Genomic DNA, 22,679 nt, shown 5'->3' with positions numbered 1-22,679 from the left:
AACCTCCATAAAAATTTGTGTTTGTCTTTTGATTTTGCTTATGTTATTTTTCAATGCAAAAGTTTCTTTGTTATGTGTGATCAAATGTATCCCTTTTCCTTTATCACGTCTGGCTTGTAAGTCAAAGAAGTTTTCTCCGATTCCAGGTAATAAAAGAGTAACCCATACTTTCTACTAATTCTTATGTAGTTTATTTATTCATTTATTTAACATTTAGATTCATTTGGAATTAATTCTGGCATTTAGTGTAAGAAATGACTCCAGTTTTATATTTTTATACATAACTAACCAGATGTCCATTAGATAGTCCATTTGTTCCCTACTGATTTGAGATGCTGCCTTTATAACCTTCTAAACTTCCATATTCCGTGCCGTATACTTTTGGATTTTAATTTATTTTTCTATTGATCCATCTACCAATTTGTATGCTTATACTGAAGGCTTTATGGTATGTTTTAATATCTAGTGGGGCTAGCCTCCCTTCCCCATTGTTATTTTTTATTGTTTCCACTGATATTATTGCTTATTTCAAATAAAATATATAGTTAACTTGTCTAGCTCTGAGAAAAAAGTGATATATACAGGCATACTTCAGAGATATTGCAAGTTCAGTTCCAGACCACTAAAATAAAGAGAATGCCACAATAAAGGAAGTAACATGATTTTTTGGCTTCTCAGTGCATGTAAAAGTTATGTTTACACTACAGTATAGTCTATTAAGTGTGCAGTTGTATTATATCTGAATAAATAATGTAGATTTCTTAATGAGAAAAATACTTCATTGCTAAAAATGCGACCATCTAAGCCTTCAGCACACGGTAATCTTTTCGCTGGTGGAGCGTCTTGCCTTATTGCTGATGGCTGCTGACTGATGAGGGTGGTGGCTGATGAAGGGCAGCTGTGCAATTTCTGAAAATCAGACAATAGTAAAGTTTGCTGCATTGATTGACTCTTCTTTGATGAAAGATTTCTCTGTAGCATGTGATGCAGTTTGATAACATTTAACCCACAATAGAATTTCTTTCAGAATTAGAGTCAATCCTCTCAAACCCTGCTCCTGCTTTATCAACTAAATTTATGAAATATTCTAAATCATTTGTTGTCATTTCAACAATGTTAACAGAATCTTCACCAGGAGTAGATTCCATTCAGGGAACCACTTTCTTTGCTCATCCATAAGAAGCAACTCCTCATCTCTTGAAGTTTTATCATGAAAGTACAGCAGTTCAGTCATATTTCCAGGCTCCCCTTCTATATAGTTCTCTGGCTTTTTCCACAATATCTGCAGTGACTTCCTCCACAGAAGTCTTGAACCCTCAAAATCATCCATAAAGGTTGGAATCACCTTCTTCTAAAATACTGTTAATGTTGATATTTTGTCCTTTCAGGAATCAGGAATGTTCTTAATCGTACTTAGAATGGTGAATTCTTTATGGAAGGTTTTCAATTTTACTTTTCTAAGATCCATCAGAGGAATCACTATCAATGGCAGCTATAGCCTTACAAAAAGTATTTCTTAAATATTAAGACTTGAAAGTTGAAATTCCTCCTTGAACCATGGCCTGCAGAATGGATGTTGTGTTAGCAGATGTAAAAACAACATTAATCTTCTTGTACATCTCCATAAGAACTCTTGGGTGACCAGGCACATTGTCAATAATCAGGGATATTTTGAAAGGATTTTTTTTTCCTGAGTAATGATCTCAAAATTGGGCTTAAAATATTCAGTAAACCACGCTGTAAACAGATGTGCTGTCATCTAGGCTTTGTTGTTCCATTTATAGAGCACAGGAAGAGTAGATTTAGCATCATTCTTTTAAAATAAACTTTATTTGAATTTATTAATAAATTTTTATTAATAAACTTTATTTTATTTTAAATAAAACTTTTTTATTAATAAACTTTATTTATATGAATAAAAGAACTTGAGACAATTTAGCTCAATTTTAATAAAACATTTCCCAAGCATTATTTTGACCAGGTAAAGTTATGAACATTGACAGTGTCCATTATATAACCACACTTGAAGTTATTAAGGACTTAACCATTTTCTAGTATTAGCCTATTTTCTACACTGCTTTTCACATATATGCCCATTAACAAATGTAATGTCTGTTAGATTTATTGGTTTATGAGTGTTTCTGGAAAACTGCACTATGTGTGAAGACCAGTTTCCACTCTGGCATTGCATGCATCCAAATATTAATGCACAGAGGCACAGAATTAGAGCAACAAGAGAGCATATTCAAACACTAGCATGCCTCATTCCCCTTTTTATTGCTTATTTTGCTTAGTACTTCTTAAAACAAAAATAAGAATCTTGAATTCAACATTCAACTGCCAAAGAAAGAATAACAGCAGGGCACATACTCAGGGCTCGAATGAAATTGTAAGCACTAGCTGGCGCCAAACACAGTAGACATTGATATATATATATCAAAACCTTATTATCTAAAACTCTCCTCAACTAGGGCCTTCCAAACAAATTGGTAACAACATGATTTATGTTGAAATATACACAATAAGTAACAGTATGTTCTTTGGGAATTTAAGAACTCTGATTATCCAAATTTGAATTCACGTCTGTAGGAAGTGAGAAGCTTGTACTAAGCAACTGTGCTACATTTCTGCTGCAGTTAGGTTATTTTGGACAATTATACCTGAACTATCCTTGGTTTCATCCAGCAGAATGTATAGGGTACAAACAGGAAAGAATGTCAGCCAGTTAGGGGTTTAGTAATGCATGATTTTTATTCTCTTGTTCTGAGAATTTGTATAAAAAATTTAAACCAAGGAAAATAACTCAAGATGTATGGACCTTTTGTGCTTTCTAAAAGAAAAGAAGGTACCCACTAATTTGCTCAGATATATCAGGCTTAATGATTCTGTATTTTGAAAAGACTTTAAGAATGGTTTCTAATATAGGAGAGGGAAAACATCCACTATCCCTTTTCAGAATTTAAATGGAGGGCGGTAAACATTCTTTACACCAAAAACCTATGGCAGCAGTTCAGATTTGACCAAGGTAAACGTAGAATGGAGATGTTCTAAACACAGCTAGGACTCAGCAAGTCTAACACACTAAAATCATATGATTACACTTTAAAAGACAATACACAAAAACCAAATAGAAATTTTGAGATTTTTTTCATTTGAAGGTAATCTTAATGCTATTAAATTCACAAATGCTGATTTAAATACCCACTCCTATTTATCTAAAACATATATTTTAAACACACAGATATCTATTCTCTCCACATGTCAGCACCCATTCATATCATGGTTTGGAAATGGGGAGAATAGATTCCCCTTAAACTGAAAGTCAGCAGGTGTTTCTTTACAGTTAACTTTAGCAACATTCATACAAAATAATAATTAACAATGATCTTCTTGTTAACACACAAGGAAACACCTTCAAAACTGCATTTTGTTAAAGTTTCTGTACTAAAATGTAGAAAAACTGAACTACACAAATATTGAAAAGTTAAAAATTCCTTTTTATTCCTGGTACCACTACCACAATTTACAGGGCAATATACCTGATGTAATGAAAAGAAAAAGATAAAGACAAAGCTACAACAGATAAAAGACCTCAGGAATGTACATCTAATTGACACTACATTGCATTAATCAATAGCTGCACTTTGTGCAAACTGTGGCTATGACACTCCTGAACAAGAAGGGTTTCCTGTTTAAGCTGCAGTAACTTTTCTGACTATGGATCATCGTTCCTTCTGTGGCGGATTTTTACAGTTCCTCTAATGCATTTGGGACGACTGTCTCAAAGTAGCCTGCAGCTTTCCTGACAACTCCTCACTCTCTGTCTTGCTAAGAACTGTAGCCTTTTTCTGCTGTTTTTAGAACCTTCTGCTACCATATCCACCACTTCCAACACCAGTCCCAACACCATAGGGACTGCCCAAGCTTCTTCCACCAAAACTGCCCTCTTTCATGGGTCCATAATTTGATTGTTGTCATCCACTATAATTTCCAAAATCATTATAATTCCCACCACCACTATAGTTACCACCGCCAAAATTCCCTTCTTCACTGTGGCCATCATATCCTCCACCACCGCCACCATATCCACCACCTTGGTTTCCATATCCTAGTCTACCACCACCATAGCCCCCTCTACTACTATAACCAGGACCACCACTGTAGTTGCCACCATCACCTCCAAGTCCATTATATCCACCATCACCTCCTCCATAACTACCTCTGCTGCCACCACGTCCACCACCATAGCCTCCTCTTCCACCAGTTTCCACCACAGCCAAAATTATCTGCATCACCTCCAAAGTTTCCTCCACAACCCGTAAAATTGCCAGATCCACGTCCACGACCTCTCTGTGACCCAGCAGACTGCATCTCTTGTTTAGAAAGGGCCTTTTTCAGTTCACAATTATGCCCATTATTAGTGTGGTATTTCTGAACAAAAATGTTATCAGCTGTATCATGATCATTTAAAGTTAAAAAAGCAAATCTTCTCTTTTTTCCATTCTGCCTATCTTCCATAACTTCTATGCTTTCAATCTTGCCATACTTTTCAAAACAGTCTCTCAAATTATATTTTTCTGTCTCTTCTTTAATACCACCAACAAAAATTTTCTTCACTGTTAGAGACCAGGCTTTACAGAGTCCTCTGTAGAAACAGCTCTCTTTGGTTCCACTAAATGCCCATCAACCTTGTGTGGTCGAGCACACATTGTTGCATCCACCTCTTCAACACAAGAATAAGTCACAAATTGAAAGCTCCTGGAACGTTTAGTTTGGGGGTCTCTCATTACCACACAATCTGTCAGTGTGTCCCATTTCTCAAAATGTTCTCTTAAATCTGTAGTTTCACAGCTTAGACCACCAATCAACAGTTTTCTCAACTGTTCTGGTTCATTCGGATCATGGCCCTCTTCCCCCTGGCCGCTGCGACGGCTGGAGTTGGGTTGGGGGTGACCTGGAAGTGGTTTTACCTCCATTTTGAGAGATTTAGCGTCATTCTTAAGGGCCCTAGGATTTTTGGAATGGTAAATGAGCTTCAACTTCAACCTACGAATTCAACCTGCTGTATTAGCCCCTAATAAGCGAGTCATTCTGTCTTTTGAAACTTTTAAGCCAAGCATTGACTTCTTCTCTCTAGCTGTAAAAGTCCTAGATGGTGTTTTCTTCCAATAGAAATCTGTTTCGTTTGCATTGTGTTATTTAGTATAGCTACCTTCATCGATGATTTTGGCTAGATCTCCTGGATAAGTTGTTGCAGTTTGTACGTTGGCACTTGCTGTTTCACTTTCCACTTTTATGTTTTTGAGACCGCGTCTTTCCTTAAACCTCATGAATCAACTTCTACTCTTTTGCTAGTGTCCAACTTTTCTTCTTCAGCTTCCTCACCTCTTCCAGCCCAGCCTTTGTAGAATTGAAGAGAGTTAGAGCCTTATCCTGGATTAGGCCTTGGCTTAAGGGAATGTTGTGGCTGGTTTGATCTTCTACACAGACGACTAAAACTTTCTCTAGATCAGCAAGAAGGCTTACATTCTTATCATTCATGTGTACACTGGAGTAGCACTTTCAATTTCCTTTAAGAACTTTTCCTTTGCACTCGCAACCTGGCTGACTGTTTGGCACCAGAGGCCTATCTTTCAGCCTGTCTTGGCTTTCAACATGCCTTCCTCACTAAGCTTAATCATTTCTAGCTTTTGATTTAAAGTGGGAGACTTGCAACTCTCCCTTTTACTTGAACACACAGAGGCCATTGTAGTGTTATTAATTGGTCTAATTTCAATATACTGTTGTGTCTCAAGGCAATGCCAGGCCTGAGGAAGGAGAGAGATGGGGAAATGGCCGATCAGTGGAGCAGTCAGAACGTACACAACATTTATTGATTAAGTTCATTGTCTTATATGGGCTAGGTTCATGGCACCCCAAAACAATTACATTAGTCACATCAAAGGTCACTGGTCACAGATCACCATAACAGATATAATAATAAAGAATTCTTTGAAATATTATGAGAATTACTAAAATGTGACACAGAGGCACGAAGTGAGCACATGCTGTTGAAAAATGCCACGAACCTTCAATATGTTAAAAATGCAGCATCTGAGAAGTGCAATAAGGTGAAGTGTAATAAAACGAGGTATGGCTGTCTTTCTCATTGGGATTATGTTAAATTCATAAAGTCATTTAGGGAGAACTGACATTTTGATGATGTTGAGTTTTCCTAAAAGAAGCACAATGTGCCTTTTCATTTGTTCAAGCCTATTTCTGTGTCTTTCCCGAGCGTTCTACAGTCTAGACATATTTTGACTGTCATACCATGTAAAGAGCAAGGCTGTCTCCTTCCCATCCCACACACAACTTCCAGTACATATGGTTTCAGACTCATCCTGTCATTTTTGTAGCCAGGATCATTTAAACCTGATTCTGCCTTTCTGGAAATCTGGGAGATAGGGAGAAGAATTGCACATAGAATGATGAGGGTATGGGCTTTGGAGTCAGACTGCCATTGGGTTAAATTTGGCTCTGTCATTTATCAGCTCTGTGACCAACAGCAAGTCCTCATTGGCAAAATAGAGATTTTTAGCTGTATTAGTTCATTCTCATGCTGCTGTAAAGACATACCTATGACTGGGTAATTTAGAAAGAAAAGAGGTTTAATTGGCTTGTGGTTCTGCGGGCTGTACAGGCTTCTGCTTCTGGTGAGACCTCAGGAAACTTAAGAATTATGGCAGAAGGTGAAGGGGAAGCAGGCATGCCTTACATGCTGGAGCAGGAGGAAGACAGAGTGAAGGGGGAAGTGCTATACACTTTGAAACAATGGAGAACTCTATCACGAGATAGCACTAGAGGGATGGTGCTAATATTAGAAATCACCCCCATGATCAAATCACCTCCCACCAGGGCCTACCTCCCATATTGGGAATTGCAATTCAACATGAGATTTGGGTGAGAGACAGAGACAAACCATATCATACCTTTCATGGAAATAAGAATTGGATAGGATAACATATGTAAAGCAGCTAGCACAGCGCCTTATGTGAATAAGAGCGCAATTTAAGTGGTAGCTGTTACTTGCCCTGGGCACTGAATTTTCCCAGTAACTATTCTAGTAGTGAATAATTTCCAGTATGGAACTGAAAACCCTATCACAGGCCTCCTGATGTGATGTGTTTGTAACATATCATACACTGTTACATATATTTAAAAAAAAATCTATCCATCTTCCACCCATGTTAATTTCATTGATTCCTGGCAATACCATGCTATTTTGAGGTTTTCCTTTTTCCCATGAGTCGGCATTTTTCAGACTTCATATTTTGTCTCACTTTTACAAAATGCTGGACTAACCTGAACTTAGTGGCAGAAGCTTCACTAGTCTGAACAGTGATGGATCATCTTTTCCTGGAAGCCATCAATCAACAGTAGCTAACAAGAATACGGAGTGGGGCAGGAGTGGGAGGGGGTGCGAAGGTTACTTTACTTGGTTCAGTGACTACTTGCTGTGAGCTCTTTTGATTGATGTAGTAAAAATTTCTGCTGATTGCGTCACTATTTCAGGAGAGTGTTGACTTGCTTTCCCCAAGCAGATTTCCAATTTTAGTTGAGAATCAGCATTCTAAACTCTTACCATGTCATGCAGACAGCAACATTAATTGAGCACCCACTGTCTGCTGACCGCTACACAACAGAGTTAATAGTAAGTAGAAGGCCAGGGATGGCTTGTCTTAGGGGTTCAGTCTGGCTGTACTCAGGGGACGTGGGCCTGGCTGATGGGCAATTTACTGATTTAAGGAAAGTGGGCTGCTGAGTGCTCAGCCACCATGGAGGGTGCAGGGCTGGGTGTGCCGGTTCACCTGACATGAAGGTCACCACAGGGAGGCCAAGGTAGGGGCAGGAATGAAGATTCTTTGTTGTAGATGCAGGGAGTGAAGCTTGGGGCTGTGGCCAATAGACCAAGAAGAGGTAGTCATGTAGTCCTAAAGCCTCAAATGAAAGCTATGGAAATTAAGCAGATGGTGGGGCAGAAGGTAAGCCAAGGTCAAAGGCAAGTAGCAAGCATTTCTCTTGGAAGGTGGGTTGCCCTGACAGGCTGTGAGGGGAGGTGCCACCCTTTGCAGAGGACAGCACAGGACAGCCCTGGGAGTCGAGCCAGTGAGCAGGGTCTCAAAGGGACCCTGACCTCAGGGTGGGAGAGGCCCTGTGCCTGGAGCTAACAGGCTCCACACTCCATAAGCACAGCTGCTGTACCCAGCAGGGATGGAATCATATCAATATTGGCAGCACCTTCATTTATTTAGTGCTTTTAATGCTTCAGAGAGCTTTCTCCTCTTTTACTGCACATGTATAAAGTGCTGCACTTTCCCTGGGGAGACGATGCCAATAGCTTCTCATCAGCTCTTGCCCTTTGTGTTGTTTTCCCAGAAGTGTTTATAGACTCATTTGATTAAACCACACTTTTTGGTCTCATGATAATCCACAGGAGTTGGAAATGTCAGAGTGAAACCATGTATTGTCCATATCCTCACACTTTTTTAATTTTTAATTTTTTTTTTATAGATTTGGGGCATATAAGTGAAGATTTTTTTTACATGCATATGTTGCGTAGTGATGAAGTATACTCACACTTTTGTGAGATATGAGCACACACATTCATTTTTTCAACTGAAAATTCTTGTGAACGCACAAGGTAGCAGGCACTGGTTGGTGCTATACATGTACACATATTTCTATATAAAAGATGTGTGTATATGTTATTATCCTATAAAATCTCCTCCTACCCAGAGGTCAGACTGGTGGTGGCCTCAAACATTCAGAACACGAGTTGGAAAAGGGTCGTAAGGGAGGCTAGAAGCTGCAGACCGTTAGAGACTTTATTCCATAGGAAAGACAGAGTTGCCCTCAGGTGGTTTCTCAGAACTACTGTGTGTATAACGCAGCAGATGATAGCAGCAGGACTCATTGACCTCTGTGAGAAATGACAGCTGACAGCAGAGGAAGGGGACAGAAGAACTCTTGAAAGGAGAATCATTTCTTTTGAATTCTCTCTGGTTCTTCAGCACAATGGTCTGAGGCCATTTGGTTCTGAGCAGTGCTACATTAAATAGCACAATAATTAGTAGTCAAAATGCTACTAGCTCATATTTGCATAGCTTTTTAGAAATTACAATTCTTTACAGTATATGGTCTTATTAAATCAATGCAAAATCCTTATGGCAGCATCCATCAGAATCACCTGAAAGTTGTTGAAACACACATTGCTGCTTGCTTGTCCCTATGTCCTCCCATCTTGAGTTTTTGATTCAGTAGTTCTGAAGTAGGGCCCCAAATCAGTCTTCCTGACAATTTCCCACACGACTCTGCTGCTGCTGGCTGGGGCCACACTTTGAGAACCACTGCCCTCTGGGGTATGCTTGGCTTCTTGTATTATTACTGTCACTATTTTACAGAGGAAAAATAAAGTTTCAGATAATTTGAGTTACTTAACCAAGGTCACCCAGGTGGCAGATTTCAGACTTCAGTTTAAGTCTTCGAAGAATAAGCCATATGTTTTTTCAACTATGTGCTATTGTCTCAGATTTTTTTTCCTAAAAAATGAGAGTTTAACATGTTGGATTTTCTTCAAAGTACTTGGAATTAAAACCTTGTCATTGTAGTTTATGAGAACATTTATGTATGTGGCATATATTCTTCTTTGACAATACTGGATGGGGTTCTTGGTATGTGTAGCTTCTGGAGCACTTAGAACATTTAAATAAATGCTAAGAAATTAGGGTGACTGGATGGAGAAGGAACACATGGAGGAAGTAGGATTTGAAGTGACTGGGGCAGGTGCAAATCGTTTGGAAAAGAGCCATGAAGTAGTGGAAAGACATGAGAGTTAGGAGATCAGAGGGAAGCTGGTATTTTAGGAGCATTTCCCTGCACGGACAATTTAGCTAACCCAGAATGACTGTATTGACTTTAATTTGATGTTGGTCTTCTCTAGAGGGAGTCTGTAAGGGTTTTTTTTTCCAACTAAACAACCGTTCTGCTTCCAGGTTAAGAATGCCTAAGAAAATACCCTATTATGTTCATGGAATATCCTATGATGTTCAAGAAAATATCCCTTATGTTCGTGTTTATGTGTCCGTTTTTCTTTTCTGTGAGTGATTTCCCAGGTCCTTTCTAAGCCAATTACAGAATTATGAAGAAGCCTCTTAAGCATCTCTAAAGGTATTTTAAAGAAAATTTCGAGATCACTTATGTCCTTTCATTTCAAGACTGTGATTAATACAAGCCTGCTATGGTTGAAATGTGCCCCCCAAAGTTCATGTGTTGGAAACAATCCCCAGTGAAACAGTGTTGAGAAGTGGGACCTTTAATAAGTGATTAGGTCCTGAGGGCTCTGTCCTCATGAATGAATTAATGTCATTATTGCAGGAGTGGGTTAATTATTGTGAGAGAGGCTTTATTATAAAGGCAAGTTTGGCCCCCTCTCACTCTCTGGCTCTTGAGCCTGCTCTCTTGCTCTCCACCTGCTGCCCTGGGATGATGCAGCAAGAAGGCCCTCACCAGATGCAGGCCTCTCAACCTTGGACTTCTCAGCCTCCAGAAATATAAGAAATAAATTTTCTTTGTAAATTACTCAATCTTTGGCATTCTGTTATAGCAACACAAAATGGACTAAGACAATGTCCATTATACAAAAGTGGGAAAAAATATTTTATATATTTATATAACTAATATATATTGTTTAATCTGTGCTCCTTTATTGGAATTCTAATTGGTTGCAGTTTTTATTTTTCACTTTAATTACCAATGCTTATATAAACATTCTGATATATGCATCCTATGATAAGCAATATCCTTGGATAAATTTCTAGTAGATTTTTAGCATCTAAAATGATGTACTTTTAGAGGATTTTAAAATACGTATTTATAAATTGACTCCCAGGAAGATTAGGATACTTTTAATCTCCTACTAGCTGTGAATAAAAGTTCCTGATTTTCTGAACTCTTACCAGTATTAAATATATTTGATAATATATTTATATATATTTTGAAAAGCTTTGCTAATCTGATAGTTAAAATGTATTTAATTGTTTTAACTTGATTTTCTTTGATAACTAGAGAGGATGAAGTTTTTTTATATGCTATTATCTTCTTACATGTATTCTCCTAATGAAATTATACCCTTTAGCCTATTTTTCTATTGGGTTGTTAGACTTCTTTAAAAAACGACTTGTAGTAGCTCTTTATCAATTAAGGATAAAGTCACTTATCCCTTATTTATGTTGGAAATATTTTCTCAAACTGCTGTTTGCCTTTTAATTTCATTTTATATTTCTGGAAGAACTTAAATTTTTTAGTTAATCAAAAATTCCTTCCTCCTTCTCTTCCTTCCTTCCTTCCCTTCCCTGCCTCCCTCCCTCCTTTCTTCCTTCTCCCCTTCCTTTCTTCCTTCTCCCCTTCCTCCCTCTTTCCTTCCATCCATCCATCTTTCTATCTGTATTTTTATCTTTCTCTCCCCTCCCTCCCTCTCTCTCACCCCTTCTCTCTTTCTTTTTCTTCTCAGTCTTTCTCTCTCTCAAAAAAAGGCAAGATACTGGTGAAGTGGGCTCATACATTTTAGAAAGGCCCAAAGAGAATTACCAAAAATTGCATAAGAACGTTCAGTGTCATAAAACCTGTAGTTCTGTAAGAAGGTTCTACCTAGATAATGATGTAATTAGGGATGATTATGTCATTAGGGATGATGTAGGCAAATACAAACTCAGCAACCAAAGTCTACAACAGGCCATGTGTGAAATGTTTAAATATTATTGAACACATGCCATAAAAGAATTGCTTCTTGTCTTTTGGAAGTTAAAAATAAACTAGATGTAGGTTTCTCACTTATGAAAGTAATACATAATTTTGCTAAAAAATTAAGAAGGCCACCAGAGGCCTTCTCACACTGTAAGACCTCTTCCTAATAGTTTCTTGTGTATCCTTTTAGAAAGTTTCTACATATGCCCAAAAATAGAGAATGTCCCTTAAAACACCTCCTCCATAGAGACATGAGATAATACTGAATGTAGTATTCTGCAGTTAATTATTTTGTTAATCAATGTCAAATTTTAGACCTCTTTTTACATCCCTACATAAAAATCTACTAGTCTTTACTGTATACAGTAGTATGCTCTATAAATATATCATAGTTTATTTGACTAGATGTTTCTAGATGCACATTTGATTGGTTCCAGATTTTAAAATTTTATTACTATTATTTTTTAAAGAGATGGGGTCTTGCTATGTTGGCCAGGTTGGTCTCGAATTCCTAGCCTCAGGTGATCCTCCCATCTTGACCTCCCAAAGTGCTAGGATTACAGTCATGAGCCACCGCACCTGGCCCTAGTTCTATATTTTTGTTCTAAGAAAAACTGCTGCAATGTGATTATTGTACAGTTAGCTCTTTTTTTTTTTTTTTTGAGATGAGGTGTCACTCTGTCACCCAGGCTGGAGCGTAGTGACATGATCTCGACTCACTGCAACCTCTGCCTCCTAGGCTCAAGAGATCCTCTCACCTCGGCCTTTGAGTAGCTGAGACCACAAGCATGTGCCACCACACCCTGCTAATTTTTGTATTTATTGGTAGGTATGGGGTTTCGCCATGTTGCCCAGGCTGGTCTCAAATTCCTGAGCTCAGGCAATACACCTGTCTTGGCCTCCCAAACTGCTGGGATTATAGGTGTGAGCCACTGCGCCCAGCCTATGGTACAGTTAACTCTTGAACAACACAGGTTTGAACTCTGTGCATCAACTTATAGGTAGATTGTCTTCCACTTCTGCGACCCGTGAGACAGTAAGACCAACCCCTGCTCGCCTTCCTCAGCCTACTCAACACAAAGATGATGAGGATGAAGACCATTATGATGATGCACTTCCATTTAATAAACAGTAAATATATTTTCTTTTTTCATGATTTTCTGTTTTTTTTTTTTTTTTTTGAAGGGGAGTTTCACTCTTTTTGCCCAGGCTGGAGTGCAATGGCGTGATCTCAGCTCACTGCAACCTCCGCCTCCCGGATTCAAGCGATTCTCTTACCTCAGTCTTCTGAGTAGCTGGGATTACAGGTATGTGCCACCACGCCCAGCTAATTTTGTATTTTTAGTAGAGACGGGGTTTTACAATGTTGATCAGGCTGGTCTCGAACTCCTGACCTCAGATGATCCGCCCACCTTGGCATCCCAAAGTGCTGGGATTACAGGTGTGAGCCACTGCGCCTGGCCGATTTTCTTATTAACATTTTCTTTTCTCTAGCTTACTGTATTGTAAAAACATAGTGTATAATACATGTGAAATAAAAAATACGTTTTAATCAATTTTTAATGGTTTCAGTAAGGCTCTGGTCAACAGTAGGTTTTTTGGCAAGCCAAAAGTTATGTATGAATTTTTGCATGGGGGAGTCAGCACTCCTAACCACTGCATTGTTCAAGGGTCAATTGCATTTATATTTATTGGGTATTGGTCAAGAAATTTGTGGATAAAATCTCTGATGTAAATTCTTGCAATAGAAAGTATGTGCATGTAAAACTTCAGAAGAGCCCTCAAAATGTGGTGCCAATTCATTTCCTTACTGACAGTGTATACAAATATAGAGGAAAGCTTAACATGTATATTTCAATTAAAAATTGTTCACAAAATAGATCAGATTTGCCTAGTTTCAAACCAGAGTGCTACACCGAGCTCCTAGAAGCAGAGGTCAATGAGAGACTAATACAGAAATTACTGAAAAATCAGAATTATTTCAGAAAATAGGCTAAGTAGACATTAAGTCCCTCTGTTTTCCATTTTTGAGTCATAGCTCTTACATAATTTTCCTTAGGAGATTGTTTCTAATATTTCTCTTTTTAATAATTTCAGCTTTTATTTTAGATTCAGGGGTACATATGCAGGTTTGTTACCTGGGTATATATTGCATGATGCTGAGGTTTGGGGTACACTTGATCCCGTCACCCAGGCACTGAGCATAGTACCCAGTAGTCTTTCAATCCTCGCCTCCTTTCCCTTCCTCTCTGCTCTAGTAGTCCCCAGTGTTTATTGTTGCCATCTTCACGTCCATGTATACTCAATGTTTATAACTTATAAATGAGAACATGCGATGTTTGATTTGCTGTGTTCCTGTGTGAATTCGCTTTGTTTCTAATATTTCAATCACATATTTTGTTGGCTATTCATTTCCCTTGCTTTGAGTTGCTTCTGTTTGCCCTGACTTAATTCCCTTTTAATCATATTGAATAATTTCTCTCATTTCCTTTAGGAGTTATTTGTTTTCTCCATTTCTCAGGTACTGCCTAATTATTTGCTGTGTGGATGTGGGTGCCTTCATGCCTTCATGCTTTCATATTTGCCTACCTCAGTTCAATGATAGTGCCACTCGATATTAGCTTCAAATGTTTCAGTATTTTCCTTGATCAGTAGAGCTTTATGCATGTGCGAGATTAGTGGTCAAAGTAATAATTATTTATAAGACCTAATGTGATTAATTTTGTTATTTCCACTATGAATGTAAATAAGAATGTATCTCAATTCAGATGTGATCTTCTTATGTAAGTCATTTGTTTGATAAAACATAATCTCTATAAGTAATTAATGTTCACATTCTTTTCTTTTTTAAAAACCACTTTATCAGGGTATGAGCTGTACATATAAGAATACACCTGTGGGGCCGGGCGTGGTGGCTCATGCCTGTAATCCTGGCACTTTGGGAGGTGAGGGCAGATCACTTGAGGTCAGGAGTTCGAGACAAGCCTGGGCAACATGGTGAAACCCCGTCTCTACTAAAAAATACAAAAATTAGCTGGATGGGGTGGCACATGCCTGTAGTCCCAGCTACTGGGGAGGCTGAGGCACGAGAATTGTTTGAACCTGGGAGGTAGAGGTTGCAGTGAGTCGAGATCACGCCATTGCACTCCAGCCTAGGTGACAGAGCAAGACTCTGTCTCAAAAACAACAGAAACAATACACCTATGAAACCATCACCACAATTTATGCCATAAACATACCCATATGCATCACCTCAAAAAGTTTCCTCCTACTCTCTTTATTATTTTTTATGATAAGAACACTTAATGTAAGATCTATTCTCTTAGCAAATTTGTAAGTAGACAATGTAGTATTGTTATTGTTTACATTCTTTATGAGCATTCACTAATGACTTTTCAAAATCGTTCTGACAGCTTTACATTTCATATATTATTAAGCAATCTGTATAATGAGCTTGTTTATTTGGATAAGACAAGTTCAGTTTTGTGGAAAATTTTAGGTTGAGATCTGACAGCAATAAAAATATGGTAACAAATATTAACAATTTTTACCTCTGGATAGCGGGGAGTTCTTTTTATTTTTTTTGCTTACCTAAGTTTAAAAATTTATTAATAATAACCACATATGGCTTTGTTTAAAAAAATAAATAACATTTTAAACACAGTGTGTTTTTCTACAGAGCTCAGAGAAGATCCATGGGAAGAAAAAGAAAGGAGTGTAGAGTGTAGAGTGTATGAGATGCTCCCTCACAATTTATGATTCTGTTCCTTCAGTGATTCTTAAGGGAGTTGAGCAAAAGTAATTTTTATGTCCTTTATTCTTTCTAGAAATGGATTATTTAAGCAGGTGAACATACTTAATTTTTCAAATTTTATGACCTTTTATATGAAAAAAACAAAACAAAACTGTGAACACTAGAGACTTTCCACTTGCAAAATAGTCTTTTCAGGTTTTCCTGAGCAGAATTCTATGGATTCCAAAATGAATATACTAAGCATCTGTATTAATTTGCTAGGGCTGCCGTAATAAAGTACTACAAACTGAGTTGATTAAATGACAAATTCATTTTCTAACAGTTCTGGAGGCTAGAAGTCCAAGATCACGGTGTTGGCAGATTCTTTCTGAAGGCCATCTTCTTATTTTGATAGTTTTTGGGGTACAGGTAGTTTTTGGTTGCATGGATGAGTTCTTTAGTGGTGATTTCTAAGATTTTAGTGTACCCATCACCTGAGCAGTGTACACTGTACCTAATATGTAGTCTTCTCTCACCCTCTTTAACTTTCTCCCTTCCCCAAGTTTCCAAAGTCCATTATATCATTCTTATGGCTTTGTGTTCTCATAGCTTAGCTCCCACTTAGAAGTGAGAACATACAATATTTGGTTTTCCATTCCTGAGTTACTTCACTTAGAATAATGGCCTCCAGCTCCATCCAAGTTGCTTCAAAATACATTAGTTCATTTCTTTTTATGGCTGAGTAGTATTCCATGGTGTATATATACCACATTTTCTTTAGCTACTTGTTGGTCAGTGGGCACTTAGGTTGGCTCCATATCTCTGCAATTGTGAATTGTGCTGCTGTAAAAATGCATGTACATGTGTCTTTTTCATATAGTGACTCCTGTTCCTTTGGGTAGATACCCAGTAGTGAGATTGCTGGATTGAATGCTAGATCTACTTTTAGTTCTTCAAGGAATCTCCATACTGCTTCCACAGTGGTTGTACTGATTTCCACACTCATTAGCAGTGTAAAAGTGTCCCCTTTTCACTGCATCCACACCAACATCTATTGTTTTTTGACTTTTTAATTATGGCCATTCTTGCAGGTGTAAGGTGGTATCTCATTGTGGTTTTAATTTGCATTTCCCTGATGATTAGTAATGTTGAGCATTTTTTTGTATGTTCGTTGGCTGTTTGTACATTGAAAGCCATCTTCTCTTTGTGTCTTCACATAGTCTTTCACCTGCCTGTGTCTCTGTCTAAATTTCCTCTTCTTAAAAGAACATCAGTCATACTGGGTTAAGACCCACCATAATGATCTCGTTTTAGCTTCGTTCCGTAAAGACCCTCTCTCCATAAAAGGTCACATTCTGAAGTACTGTAGTTAGGACTTCCACTTCTGAATTTGGGGCTGGGGGAACACAATTCAATCCATAACAACATCTGAAAAACTTTCCTCTCTGTTGAGAAGCTCTTTGGTTCTATAACCACATAGTGGATGTTATATAGTGGTATTTAACTTTTTTTTGAGTTAGGAATTTTTTTGAAAATGAAAAGTAGGGCTTGGAACCCAGAAAAAAGCACATATATATTAAGTTTCACATCAAGGAATTTACAGACAGCTACCCCTATCCTCAATCTCTTTCTCTCTATGGACCCCTAGGATCAAGAACCCTGGTACAAATGCTATTACAACCACGAAGTCAGGGAATTCGTGATCAAATCCATCAACTAGCTCTTCATAAGTCAAACAACTTAGCAAGGTTCATCAGTGCTAAATTACAGTGTTGTATCTTTCTCCTGAATATTGATAATTGAAAGCAGTCCTCTAAAACTCACCCTCAGTCCAGCAAAACCAAAGTCTAAGCACAGGTCAGCAGCTCTTCCGAATGACTGGAACAGTTCTCTCAGTTTCTAAAGATGTCTCCTGATGCCAGATTTTAAGCACAGATCAATCGTGAGGGATGACAGTCCTGCTTTTGGGCATTCCCTGGGTTTGGGCCTATTAAGGATGAGATGCAGCTATGCTTGACTACATCTGGAACACCAATGAGGTGTGGTCCAGCTTTGGTTAGTCGTGGATAAGAGAAATGTTGGCTAATTGGGTGGACTTTCCACTTGGGGCTCTTTTCCATATAGAACCCATCAACGCATGAGGCTTAAAAGGAATTTAATATTACTTGAAACTGGGTCAGATTTCCCGGGGCTGTGCCTCTAATCAGTTCCTGAAAATGAGGAGGATTAAGACATCTTTAGCCTTGTTATCATTTGTAAATAAAGAAGGTGGAAAAATTCAAGTCAGCATTTATAGAAGTGAGCTTGAGACGGGCCCTGTGCCATGTCTATAGAGCTTCCTATAGAATATGTGGACTTGAATTAATGTCTGGGCCTGGTGCTGAGAATATTTGAATAATCCTGTTTTTTTTTTTTTTCTGGTACATTATATGAATGTGTCCATCTGAGGCCAGTTCGTCACTTTTTGTTTTGTTAGTGCAACACTTTGGCAGGGTTTGTGAGGAAAAGTTATTAATATTTGGGTTCATTTTTATTTCAGTGTTCTGAGACATTATGTAGTTCTAACTTTTGCCTTACAATGCATTTAGATTTAAGTCCATTGTTAAAACAAAATTTAAAATGCTTAGTCAAGAATACAGTGAAACTGGAAATCACATAAAATTCTGCAGTATATAGCTACCTCAAAATTCCGTATACATGTGAGAAATACAGTAAAACAAAAAGAAGCTTACAAATGTACCAGAAATTTTTAAATTAAATTATAAATTTTGAATGGCTCTGTAGTTTTATATGAATGTATTTTATTTTCTTTGTCTTTTTATTCATGTGAAAATTTATGTACTTTTAAACCTATGTTTTTTCTGGAAATTAATTGCTCACTAAAAATTATTAACAAAATCTACTTTCACTAAAAAAAAATTGATTCAATAATGTATGAAATAAACCTATGTAATACATAAAACTAACTTATTTAAAGAAGGGAATTAGAGATCCTATACTTGATAAATGAAATCAGTATCAATATATTAATATTTTTATTTCTTTTCTTAAATATAAAAACTTTTTCAATGTACTGGTTTTTTTTTTTTTTTGTCACTTCATCAACCTGTCTGTGCTATTTAGGTGAAAAAACTCACGAATATACAAAATTAATGTTTTTTTCTTCCTAACAAGACTCTTAGGAAAAGGTTTATGGGTTTGACATTACATTAAATACTCAAAACAATGCTAATAGATGAAACAATTATCAACTTTTAACCTTACTAATGGAAATAGTATTTACAGTTTTGGGTACAGATGGCAAGAGTTCCTTAGGATTAATTTTTTTAAAAAACCTGACTTGAGTTTATTTGGATTTCATCAGTTTTCCTACTAATGTGCTTTTTCTGTTCCAGGAGTCAAGCCAATATACCTCATTGCATTTACAGTGCATTTTATTTTAGTCATTTCTATTGTTCCCATATTTTATAATAATTGCCAAGCAGCAGACATCCTGACCATTGTGTGTGTGTGTGTGTGTGTGTGTGCTTGGATTTTTTTTTCCCTCTTCTATGGCAGAATGGTAAAAGTCATCTTTTGGGATTTATGGGATTTGGAATCAAAGTGACCTGAATTGTTTTAAAGTGACCTAAATTTTAACCCAATTTTGCTACTTAATGTTGGGGCATTGATTAAATCACCTACGCTCTCTAAATTTAAGTTTCTTCATCTGTAAAATAGAAATAAAAATGGTAATAATACCTATCTCAGTGAGTTGTAAGGACTATATATGAATATACAATAAACTACAGTAGTGATTGTTGCTATTATAATTACTTATTGTCTTGTGAAGATACTAAGGGAAAGAAAATTATCTAGAGAACAGATTGTCAAGGATGATTTTTAAAAATGGGGGCGGGGGAATGGCACAGAAAAACCGCAACTTGAAAAATCAACTCTGAAATAATCAAGAATCAATTGCTTGGTAAAATTAAGGAGGTTTTCTATTTCTTGCCAGCATATTTATATCAAAGTGTGTAACATGGGGCCTATTTTGTTACTTGGCATGTTCCTGGCCATTTGCAAAGAAAATGTTCAGCAGCTGTTGCTCTGGGAGGCAGATGGATGGATGACATTTGTGAATTGTATTTTTCTGATGGAGAAACTGAGGTACCAAGTGGTTAATTGTTTTTCCCAACCTTCCACATCCATGAAATATCAAATTTGAAATTACAGTTCATGAATATCTTCTGCCTTCCAGCTATGCGCTGTAGAAAGGAGTTACCAGTGGGTGAGATGGGAAAGGTGGTGGGGCTTGCTCGCAGGGAGGCCAGCTGAAGAGTGGGGCTTTTGTGTTTGGTACAGATGGCCAACTGGTAGTGCTTACCAGGGCTTCCCTCCCCTGCAGCCCCCCCACCCTCAAGTGACAGCTTTTTGCATCTTCTTGTCTAATTAAACTACCAACAGAGAATGCCAGTTATCTGCTTGTGTGACACCTCTGAATATTAAGTAGCTTTTGTAATTAATTATTTTTTGAAAGGCTTGATCCTCCATAATTAAATAAATCTTTGAGAATTAATAATAGGTTAGCACAGTATATGGACTGAAAAACACCATGAGTGAAAACTTGGCTGTGAGGGAAGAATTTTGCATCCAATATAGTGTTGTTATTGATCAATCTTTGAGGCTCTGAATGCTCCCAATACTAATATCACAATGTTTTTTCTTTCTCTGTATTCCTGTGCACCCAAGTGGAACCAATAGTTCTGCATGGGGTAAGATATAAAAATGCAGATTGGCTTAAATATCTTACTGCCCAACAGGGCAGTCTGTGTAGTACAGGAGAATATGCCATAAGCGGCTGTCTGGCTCATGTTGCCCTTAGAGTTGTGACTGTGATGCTGTTCAGTAACTTTTGTGTCTTTTTGTGCTGGCAGTGACATGGAGACCAGATAATGGATGCTGGCAGGATCTGGAAATCAAAGCCATGGAAAGGGTGCCGCTAGTCAGGTGGCCGTGTTCTCTGAAGAGCTTGTGGGGTTTTGCAGACAGGGCTGGCTCACCCCAGAGGACAATCTAGTATGTCATCACTAGTAGATCTAGATGAGGAGCTTGCTTTTTTTTTTTTTTTGCCTTGGTGGGGTCAGACAGCTGGGGAAGCAGGACAGACCTGCTGCTGCAGGGATATTCTGTCTTCAGGACCTGGCACCATGTGATTTGGTTTGTTTGATGAAGCTGTTTAATATTAATCTTTAGGGGTCTAGGCTGTTTGCTGCTCAAATTGTATAGCACAAGTGTTTAACCAGAAGTAGTGTGGTGGAAGGGACTGTGAGTAGAGTGAGGTGAGCAAAAGTGGAAAATGGGTTATACCCATGTGTACATTTACAGACGATTTCCTGTCCGTTCCTTTCACTTGTCCCCTTCTCTTTCCTCCTTCCTGCTTTCCAATCCCCGTCTTTCCCCTTGTCTATGTGTCCTGAGTTTGTACTCTTGTTTGGTTGGCATCAGCATTGTCTTGCTTAGATTTTATCTTTGAGAGTAGTGGGATTAGCATTATAGAATTTTAGATGTAGATGATGTCTTGGGAGTTCTGGACAAGCCATGGAGACTCTTACAGATTCTGAAAAGGTTCCAGGGTTCCTCCCAGGGGTTTGACTTTTTGCTGGATAAACTCTGAGAACCTGTGCAAATGCAAATTAGCAGGAACCCGAGGAGTTCTTACCAGCCCAAGGGAGGCAGGATAGCCTAGGGATGAAGATCATAGCTGATCAAGTTAGACAGTGGGGGTGATCCCAGCTCCACCATCCTGTTTTGTTGCCCTGAGTAAATTACTCAGCTAGAGCTGAATTCTAGTTGTAAAATGAGGTAATAACAGGTATTCCATATAGGATGCTGTTTACAATAGCAAAGTCATGAAACCAACCTGAGTGTCCAACAACAGTTGGTTGGATAAAAAAAATATGCTGTGTGTACAATATATAGTATACACCATGGAATACCACACAACCACAAAAAAGAATGAAATCATGTCCTTTGCAGCAATATTGATGGAGCTGGAGGCCATTATCCTGGTGAACTAATAAAGAAGCAGAAAATCACATATCATATGTTTTTGCTTATAAGTGGGAGCTAAATAAGGGGTGCACATGGACATAAAGATGGGGAAAATAGGTTCTGAGGACTCCAAAGGGGGTAGAGTGGGAGGAAGGTAAGGGTTGAAAAATTACCTACTGGGTACAATGTTCAATATTTGGGTGATGGGTACACTAGGAGCCCAACCCCCATCATTACACATGTAATACCCATGCAACAAACAAGCACACGTGCCCCCTGAATCTAAAATTAAAACAAAACAAAGCAAAAACCTAGGAGTGCTATCTGGCTCAGAAACTTAGGTGTAAGGATAATGGTTCTCATGATAATTATCATTGTAATAATTGATATACATTGAATAATGTGTACTCCATATATCTTGTCTTTTGACGTAGTTAATTTCGAATAAGTACTATATCTGTATGGCTTAAAATCAAAAAATTATAAGAGAGATTTAGTAAAAATTTCCTTCCTTCCCTCTACTGAGTTACCATCTCCCAGAGAAATAAATAATGACTGCTTTTCATTTCTTGTATAACCTCCCAGAGATGTTTTACACATAAACAAGAAAATATGAATATATGTACATACATACATCTAGAGAGAATATATCTTTTCCCCCTGCTTCATGGCACAAATAGTAGCGCATTCTACATTGTTCTTCACTTTGTGCTTTGTCTTTAGTTAATCCTCACGGCAGTCCTACATGGAATAGCTGTTATTACCTCATTTTACAATTAGAATTCCTCTCTAGCTGAGTAATTTGCTCAGGGTAATATAGCAGGATGGTGGAGCTGGGATCACCCCCGCTGTCTAACTTAATCAGCTACGATCTTCATCACTGGGTGATCTTGCCTCACTCAGGCTGGTATGGGCTCCCCAGGGTTCCTCCTGATTTGTTCAAGTTCTCCAGGGAACCCTGTGTGGTACTGACTCTAACCACAGACTCCAGCCAATAGTTAGGAGTGGCAAGACTCATTCGGCTCTGCACCAGTTGGCAATTTTTCCCATGAAGTAATGATTTTTAAAAACTGTAGTCAAATACACACGTAACACATAAAATTTACCATTTTAACCAAGTTGAAGTGTGCAG

At 37.9% G+C, this 22,679-nt stretch overlaps 1 pseudogene; it reads right to left on the bottom strand.

The window, feature by feature from the left end:
* Positions 1–3,857: 3,857 nt before the first annotated feature.
* Positions 3,858–4,976, bottom strand: LOC100586620 (annotated as a pseudogene).
* Between the last annotated feature and the right edge of the window lie 17,703 nt (positions 4,977–22,679).

The sequence above is a fragment of the Nomascus leucogenys genome, chromosome 9 (genome assembly GCF_006542625.1).
Source record: "Nomascus leucogenys isolate Asia chromosome 9, Asia_NLE_v1, whole genome shotgun sequence".
In the NCBI taxonomy this organism is placed as follows: Eukaryota; Metazoa; Chordata; class Mammalia; order Primates; family Hylobatidae; genus Nomascus; species Nomascus leucogenys.
Note: the sequence above shows the minus strand (reverse complement) of the source record. Positions and strands in the feature narration are given on the sequence as shown.